The sequence below is a fragment of the Aethalodelphis obliquidens genome, unplaced genomic scaffold (genome assembly GCF_003676395.1).
Source record: "Aethalodelphis obliquidens isolate GAN/ISIS:26980383/991018 unplaced genomic scaffold, ASM367639v1 scaffold115, whole genome shotgun sequence".
In the NCBI taxonomy this organism is placed as follows: Eukaryota; Metazoa; Chordata; class Mammalia; order Artiodactyla; family Delphinidae; genus Aethalodelphis; species Aethalodelphis obliquidens.
Window position 1 is genome coordinate 1,256,262 of NW_020838059.1, and position 9,598 is coordinate 1,265,859.

Here is a 9,598-nt window from a genome sequence, read left to right on the forward strand (position 1 = left end):
TCCAGAGTCTTTTTTTTTCATCCAGAGTCTTGACTTCATGTCAGAAGTCTTCCTGCAGCTTGTTCTCTGCTTCTGGATGTAACATATTTCTCTCTTTAGAGAGAACCCTGTCTAACTTCTTCCTGAGGTAATCTAAAGGGAAGACATTAGTTTACCTGTCTAATTTTCTCTTGTAGCTAAAAAAGTCCCTGCCTCTCCCCAATAAATTTCTTTCTGTCAGCAAAAGGCACATCTCATTGCTTGTTCTATTCTACCTCTTCTTAGTCCCTAATGAAAATGATCAAATTCCAATAAGTATTAGGTTTGCAGTTTTACTCCATTTTTCCTTTCTTTTGAGGAATCACGTTTGTTTCCCGCCTCTAGTGTTTGACTTTATCTGCTTACTGTGTCTTGTTAGTTAGTTATTAGTACCTTCCCTTTAGTTTTACGGGTGCTTTAGTTTAAGCGAGAAGTTTTAGAAACACCAGGAATAAAACTTACACAAGAATTTGTTCAAGGTTAAAATGGTAATGTTACAATGAAATTTGCATAACACCATAGATTCTCTTTCTAAAGAGTTCTCTATTGGGATCCACACAGTTTTATTATTTTCATTTTCATTTACAACAGCTTCTGTTGTTGACTGATTAGGCATTAATTGCAGGAGTGCTTACCAGAGTGAAATAAAATGGCTCAAACTGGGGATCTGCCTGTCAGGATGTATCTGAAAACTGATGGAGTCAATCAATGTTGAAACAAATTTTGTGGCTTTTTATTAGTCATATGTTACTGAGTGTAGCATTTTGTTTCCAAAATTGGACTGGTTCATTGCCAGTTTGAACCAACAACAAAGACCCTAACTATTGAAACACAAATGACCAATGAACATGAGAAACATATTCAATCTCCTTTCTAATAAGATAAATTCAAATTAAGAACACAGTGGGAACATATTTTTTAGTCTATCCTATTTGCATGGATTATTTTAAAAATGATATAGTCATTATTTATATAGGCATAAGCAAACACTCAAAAATGGCTTTGTGTTAGAGAGTTATTGACAGTTTTCTTCTTTTTTGACTGATGGGTATTCTGTGTCCACCATGTGCCAGTCATTGTGGTAGAAGCTAACGTGTATTATCCTATTTAATTCTCAAAACGAGTTTGTGAGGTAGGCACTCTTATAATCCACATTTTACAGATGAGAAAATTGAAGCTTAAAGATGGAAACTAACTAACTAAACACCACACAACCGTGAGTACCAGACTTAAATACATGTCTTCCAGATTCTAACACCTATGCAAGCCTCATTGAGTGCTGGGATTATAGGTGGTATTTCATTTCTTCTCCCCCAATGTGTTTTTAAAAAAATGAACATTGTAATTCTTATGATCGAAAGATACAGTACATGCTTGTTTTCTTTTAAGGAGTTCCTCCTGAGTTAAATTTGCTCTATGTGAGGTCAACAACTTTGGAAGTGGCATGCAATTATCCAGAAGTAGGGTACATTGGCAGAGAAAATGTGGCCCTATCTACTGATCAAGACATGCAATTGTATGTTCCGTAGAGTCATCAATTCTGGCCCTCAGTATGTACACAGTCTTGAAGGGCTCGTTGCTTCAGCAGAGGACTTTCTATGTGGAAGTCTTATATAGCAGTTGAGTAATTTTTCTCTCTCTACCCACTCACATCTATCATTTCTAAGCCTGGATCATAATATACCTCATACAAAAAGTATTGAGTTAAGAATTGTCCATTTTACAAGTTTGCTCTTTATCATCTATAAAAGAGAATCTAGAATATTGAAATGTTTCTCATTTATTAAAACAAAATCAAGCTACTCAGGATTCAAATGTGCTAATTATTATTTTGTTTTATAAGCTCTCCCACAAGATTGTCCTGTATAATTTATTACCTAAATGGATGACATTGTAAATGTTTAATGTTTTTCTCAGTGAGAGTAAGTTCTTTATCACACACCTGTTGGAAATAGAAAAAAACACATTTGAAAATAATTACGTTACTAAAATATTGTTTAGTATTTGGACCTTGTTATTTTTACAAGTCAGTGTCAAGCTGTTGGTTAGATGAGCCTCTGTGGGCTATTCATGCCCTTTTTAGGACTGTTTCTTCTTAATTATTTTTCTTAGGGCATCTTTCACATCCTTGTTCCTCAAGGTATAAATGAGAGGGTTCAACACAGGGCTTACAGCACTGTAAAATGTAGAGGTGACTTTGCCCTGGTCCCGGTACTCCCTTGACTGAGGTTTCAGGTACATGCAGGTGGCTGTCCCATAAAATATGGTGACCACAGTCAGATGGGATCCACAGGTGGAGAAAGTTTTGAGCCTGGCCTCTGCAGAGCGGATCCTCAGCACAACCACCACAATGCGAGTATAGGAGATGAGGATGAAGGTGAAGTGCAGCGGCAGTGTCAATATACCGATGACCAGACCCAGAATAAGTCTGACTAGGGTGTCTGACCAGATGAGCTTCAACAGGGCCTGTGCCTCACAGGTAAAATGGTTGATGATATTGTGTCCCCAAAAACTGGCAAGAATTGCAGTGATTGGTATTACTGCTAAAAGGAAGGCACTAGCCCAGGTCACCACAGCCAACTGTATGCAGACCTGGTCATTCATAATGGTGTGACACGGGATTGGATATTGCAATAAATCTATCATAAGCCATGATATCAAGGATGAGGCACTCTGTCATCCCCAGAAAAAGGGCAATGGTCATCTGAGCATAACAGCTAGTATAGGAAATGGTGAGATAGTCTCTTAAACCATTGAACAATAAAAAAGGCACTGAATTGCTAGAGTAGCAGATATCAAGGAAGGGCAAGTTGCTTAAGAAAAAATACATAGGGGTGTGAAGCTGCTTATCTACTCTAACCACAACAATGATGAGACTGTTACCCACCAATGTAATCAGGTAGACTGCTACCCTGGACTTTTGGATGATTGGACAAACCCACCAGGATGAACTCTGTCACTTCGCTGGCATTATCTGTAATCAGAATATCCATTGTGTTCTATCTGCTGAGGAAGAAGAAATTGAAATCATTTTAATTTGGGAAACATTTATTGAGTGTTTGCTGTATCCTCAGTAGTATATCAGGTGCTATCAGGAGGAGATGTCTATGAAACAAGTGATGCTGTTTGTAAGTTTATGTTCTATTTTGGAAGATGAAGCATTCATACACAGCACAAGATTAATTTGCAAAGTAGCACAATCCATTGTGAGTCTTAATCCCTTCATCTATAAAATGAGGGAGGTTGGACTCCACCTGAAGCATGCTTTGAACACTCCCCCTAAAAGAAAATGTGCTAATTTACTGCTTAAATGTAATCAGATCCCTGAATCACAGAATTACTAATTGTTCTTTCCTGCTATGGATATTAGCCAGAGGTTTATCTTTAGCTTCTTCATATCCTTGGCATAAAATGTGTGCCCAGTTCACTCTCATTTCTTCCTTAACCTGCACATCCAATCAATCACTAAGTACTATTGGCTTGTCCTCCTAAATATATTTCAAATCTACCTACAAATCTCTATGCCCACAGCCAACACTTATCTAGTAAGAGCCACCATCGTCTCACATCTGGACTAACACAAGAGCTACTTAATAGGTCTCCCTACTTCCATTCTTGCCTCTCTATAGTCTATTCTACACATAGCAGCCTTTTACAAACATTCCCATGCTTAATACCACTCTAGGACTTCTAATTACAATCGGAATGCAATCTAACCTGTTTACTATGACCCACAAGAGTCTAAATGACCTGACCCTAACCTTATCTTGCATAGTCTCTTCTCATGCTGACCTTGTTTCAGCAATATTATCTTTATGAAGCACTCTAAGATTGTTCCTACCTCAGGATTTTGCACATTGTGTTCTTGCTGGGGGAAATGTTCTTCCTACCGTTTTTGCTTGGTGAACTCCTAGTCATTCTTAATACCTCAGCCTAAAAGGAACTTCATTACAAAAGCCTTCCCTAACTCCACTAATTTAAATCAGATCTCTTTGTTAAAATTGTTCATAGTACTCAGAACTTTTCTTGTATGGCTCTTATCACAGTTTGTATTTATATATTTGTGTGATTATTTAATTTCTGCTCTCTTACTATAGCCCTAGGAGGAATGAGGCCCTGACTGTTCTATGTACTACCTTATTTTCACTACCTCACACAGTACCTGGTGTGAACCCACAAAATGTGGGTTCAATATATGTTTGTTGAATGAATCAAGGCCAGTTATTTGGTTCTTCTCTCTTACCCAATGTCATGAAATTGATTTGACTGAAACTACTCTGAACTGGCTGAAGAAAGTAAATGTTTGATGGTAAAAAGCCTATGATGAGAAACAGTTAGTATCTCATAGTATTCAGTCTTTTTTTTTTTTTTTTTTTACTTTTTGGCCGTGCCACATAGCATGTGCGATCTTAGTTCCCCAACCAGGGATCGAACCCCTATCCCCTGCATTGGAAGCACAAAGTCTTAACCATTGGACTGCCAGGGAAGTTCCTCATAGTAGTCAGTCTTATTAATGCCCTGTAGCTCAGAAATGATACTTTTTTAGCCTTACAATTTGCCCTTTGCATGGAAGGAAGGTGTGATAGTGAAGAGAGAAAATGGGTTTATTCTAGAATCTGAAAGAAAAGTGTTTTCACCCTTTTTCATCCATTAAAAATTTTATTTTCTTTGTTCTAGTTCTATCAGATATGCATACTATCACAGACCAGCTCATTATTAAGGTCAAGATCTTTTCCTGGATTGTCTGTAAAATTTCCAGGAAGTTGTAATCACAAATCAGGATTTGGGGCATCTACAGTGTATAGTTTCAGACTCATGAGGCAGTTGTCAGGCCTTGGTGAGAACAGGCTGTGGATGGGAAGGTTTGTCTTAGGAGCTAGGCAGCAGAGAGAACTATTCAGGCTAATGATGTAGGTGATCTCTTTGGATTCTCTACTCAGGACAAACTCCAAATCTCAGAAGGTAGAAGACCTTTATGGACAAGTAATTCAGGAAGTAGAGTAAGAATTTATAACAAGATCCTCATTAAAACCTAATACAGGATAAGGGGGTTCTGAAAAGAAATCAGAACCAAGGGCCAAAAAACTGAAAAAATACTTAGGTGCTGCTAAACTTCTAATTACAGTTGTTTTTTTTACTTATTAAAGACAGTGATCTTACAAGGAGGCCCTTGACTACCTGTAATGAGAATTTAAAGGCTCCTTTTTGTTCTGTATACTCCCAGAATTGGAATCAGAAAACAGAATCAATCTGAAGTGAAAAAGTCTTCTTGGAGTAGAGTTATAGGATTGAGACTGAAGCAGAAGTCAGGTAATCTAGTCTTTATTCAATGGTGACACCACAAGCATAGTTTCTTAACAGCATTACAAGAATGGGATTTTCGGGGCACAAACTTTTTCAAGGGGTACTAAAGTTTCACACTAGAATGGCAACATTTAAAATCATAAAGCTTTATTTTTTTTTGGACTTACAATATTCACCATGTTATAGTCCTAAAAATCTCAAAACAAATGCCAGTATAGATAGCTGAAAAACAAAGAACACATTTATGTGTTTACATGATTTTAGAGAATTTCACTAGACTAACCATATATATTTTTTATTGAATAATTCAATGTTTTAGCGCTGTGTAGGCCAGAATCTTCCTAAATTAACTAGACATATGTGGAGATTCTCACATATAGTCACAGGCTTTTGATCTTTTGGAAACATGTTGGGTGTACTTTTCTTCACACAGATTTCCCAAAGAGGGCTTTCCTGGTCCCACTTACCATGTAGGAGCATGCTTCCCAGGAGGACTCATTTAACTTTTAATACTTAAATTAAGGGATGGTTGGAGTATCTTCCCTGTTCTCTGAGCTCTTCAGAAAGCTCCCAGGAGTTCAACATATACTAGAATAGATAGTGCGCACAGACAGGAATTTCTATTATTCATATCAGGCAGTGTAGACGGTTGGTTAAGAGCATGGATCCTGGATCAAAGTTTGAATCCTGGATCCATTACTGATTCACAGTGCGACATTGGTCATTTGCTTAGCTTGTTTACACCTTAGTTTCCTCAACTATAAAATTGGGAAAATTATAGTAACTATCTCATAGGGCTTTTGTGCTATATATATAAGCTATTATTATTTTAAATAATATTTTTAAATGAATCCTCATTTGGGAAGTAGCACCCATGACAATATGGCCACATTTGTTATCTTTCTTTTCTGGAAGGGGGAAAATAAATAAATGAGGACAAAAATAAGGCAATATGGTCAGATTATACTGTGAGCCTTCTGAAAGAAGAATTTGCATTTCATTTCTATAACTTCAGTACTTGTCTCAATTCCTGACACATGGCAGGAACTTAATGAATAAATGATTATTTGGGGAATCAAATTGATTTTTCTCACCTGAATAGCATAAAAGCCCCCCAAACAAAAATGGCAAGGTCTCTAAGAGTTGTGCGGGATCATTAGCTCACTGAAGTGTTGGAGTCTTTCAAGGGGAGTGAGTTACAGATGCATCCTGGGAGATCCATGTCAAGACTGACCATTCCACACATATATGTTGATTTGTTCCAACAAACAACTATGGCTTCTTTCCTCCTTGCCAGGGTGTATGTTCTTCACTTGCTCTTACAACGGGTTTTATCTTGATTCTGTTCAGCATTTTAGAAACCGGGGCTCCAAATGGTCCAAAACATGAAAAAGAGAAGAAGGAGAGAAGAATCTTAAACATTCTCTGCTGTTACCTTCTGAGTTTATTCATTCTGGTTTCAAAGAAATGATTTCACTGAAGAGACTTCAGGGATCAGGTCCCTAAAAGGCAATTAAATCCTACTACTGAACTAAAGCTGTACATTCTTCTGGGAGTGTTATTTCTAAGTCATTAAAATACAAGTAGATTTTGTCTACTAATGCCAATACTTCATTAGTGACAATATGATAAAACTTTTGACTAACACCCTCAACTCCACTTTTGCTCTTAAGTTACCAGGGAGCAGAACCAACTCTAGGGTGATTACTCAGAGTCCTATGTTTCTTGGGAGGGTTTCCAATACAGTAACTCAGAATGAATAGGAAAGGGGGAATGGCCACAATTTATTGGGATGCTATGAAAGCTTCAATTAAGCATTCAGGTAAATAATGTTAACAGTGTTTACTGGAGGTTTCCTCTTCCTCTTCATTTTATCCTAATTTCCCCCAGCCTATCCCAGCCATCTTTGACTTGAATAGTTTCTGGAAATCCCACTTTTTCCTAAAACTTTGCTGGATTAAATTTGAGGTGCCATACAAACTGTCACTGTCTAAATATAATCATCTTCTCATTCACTGTCCCATTGATTTACTTCATCTGTGCATGTACCTAATTATAATAGTATTATTTTATTGATTTCTTGCCGAGTTGTGGCCTGAATATATGATGTAATTGTTTATTATTTTTACATGTATCCTTCTTAAAATTTCCAACTTAGAGTTCAAGATATTGGGGCTAGGAATGAGGCATCTCAGCAAATGGTCTAGCTGAGTGCTACTCAAAATGTTTGCAATGACATAAGAACAGAATTGAGAGTAAACAGTAACTTTTAAGGTGATTTGACGTTGCCATAATATTTTCATTGTATTTTATAAAATATCAGGCTGTGACAGCTTGGAACTTTAAAAAAACAGCTGTGTTTTACCACAGATAGTTTAAGAAGTATTGGTTTAACACCTATTCATTTAAGCAGTTCTTATTGTGCATGTACTCTGTGCCAGGAATTATGCTAGGGAGACAGAGATGAATGAAACAAACTTCTTGTTCTCAGTAAACTTATGATCTAATTGGGGATAAACACTCCAAAACAACTGATTATAAAATAATATGGAAGAGGCTAAATTTAGGGTTGAACAAAATATTATTAAGCAAAAGAAAATAGAATTAAGTCACCTATCCAGGGTTAAACAATGCAATGAGCTCTGGGGAAGGCTTCATTGAAGACATGACATTAGATCTGACCTTGAAGGATGACTGAGGTTTTGCCAGGCATGGAAGACAAGAAGGGCACTGCAGGCAGAGAGAACAGTGTATACAGTGGCATATACACATAAAAGGTAGAGAAAAAAGTATTGATTTCCTGGAGCATGGGGTCTGTGGAGATGAGGTAGAGAAGGAGGAAAAAGAGGTTAGCAGGGTCCTCAATTAATGTTGGCATATCCTATAGGCAATAGGGAGCCACTGCAAGTTTCTAATCTTGGAGGGGAATTGTAGAAGAAGGTTTAATATGATGAGATTTTTGCTTTAGAAAATCATTCTGGAGAAGTTTCTAGATTTGATGATGGCCATTCTGACTGGTGTGAGATGATATCTCATTGTAGTTTTGATTTGCACTTCTCTAATGATTAATGATGTTGAGCATTCTTTCATGTGTTTGTTGGCAGTCTGTATATCTTCTTTGGAGAAATGTCTATTTAGGTCTTCTGCCCATTTTTGGATTGGGTTGTTTGTTTTTTGTTATTGAGCTGCATGAGCTGCTTGTAAATTTTGGAGATTAATCCTTTGTCAGTTGCTTCATTTGCAAATATTTTCTCCCATTCTGAGGGTTGTCTTTTGGTCTTGTTTATGGTTTCCTTTGCTGTGCAAAAGCTTTGAAGTTTCATTAGGTCCCATTTGTTTATTTTTGTTTTTATTTCCATTTCTCTAGGAGGTGGGTCAAAAAGTTGATTGGATGGCTAGTTTAGAGAGAGACTGGACTAGGGAAAAATAGGAGCTTATTACAGTCATCCTGGTATGGGTTGAGTAAGCTGTGGACTAGGACAGATGCATTGAGGACAGAGAAGGGATGGATTTCGAAGACATTTCAGAGCAAGAAACAATAAGATTCAGTGAGTGAGTGGTCATTAAGGGTAAGTGAGGAGAAGATGTAGAGGCTAATTCTGAGGCTAATGAAAATACCATCATGTAGCATTTGTAACGTGCTTTTAACTTTTTAACATCTAACATCTATGATCTCATTTGATCTTCCAACCCTTCTGAGGTAGGTTAAAGAATATATTTTTCCCTGTTTGACAGATCCAGTCCAGAGAATTAAGTGATTCGCCCAGAGTTTCATAGCTCATTAATGGCAGAACCCAGACTAGAATCCAGACATCCTGACGCCTAATCATGTGCTTTTCTCACTCCATCGCGATGTTGCACTGAAAAAGTGTTTGACCTGCTGCTCACAGTTAATCGGAAACATTTGCTCTGCATATTACTAGCAGGGGGAAAAAAGAGGAGAGAAGGCACCCAGTGAGATGAGCACCAACTACTTTTGAGTCAATTGAAACTTCAGTATTAGTAATAATAACTGTATAATAACAGTAATAAAATAAATTAATGCTTATTGAGGGCTTACTATGTCCCAGCCATAGTTCTCATCATTTTATATAAAATCAACTGATTTAATCCTCTTAACAACCTTATGAGATCAGTCCTATGATTGTCTTCCTGTTATAGATGAGGAAACTGAGGCAGAAAGTTGCCCAAGGTCATATAGCCAATAAGTGTCAAGGTCAGATGTTTTAGCTAGACAATCTGAAAACAGCATTTTTTCCTTTCTCTGTTCAGCAAC

The 9,598-nt window shown here is 37.2% G+C and overlaps 1 pseudogene; it reads right to left on the minus strand.

Moving 5' to 3' along the window:
- Positions 1-2,097: 2,097 nt before the first annotated feature.
- Positions 2,098-3,011, minus strand: LOC113615321 (olfactory receptor 13H1-like; annotated as a pseudogene).
- Between the last annotated feature and the right edge of the window lie 6,587 nt (positions 3,012-9,598).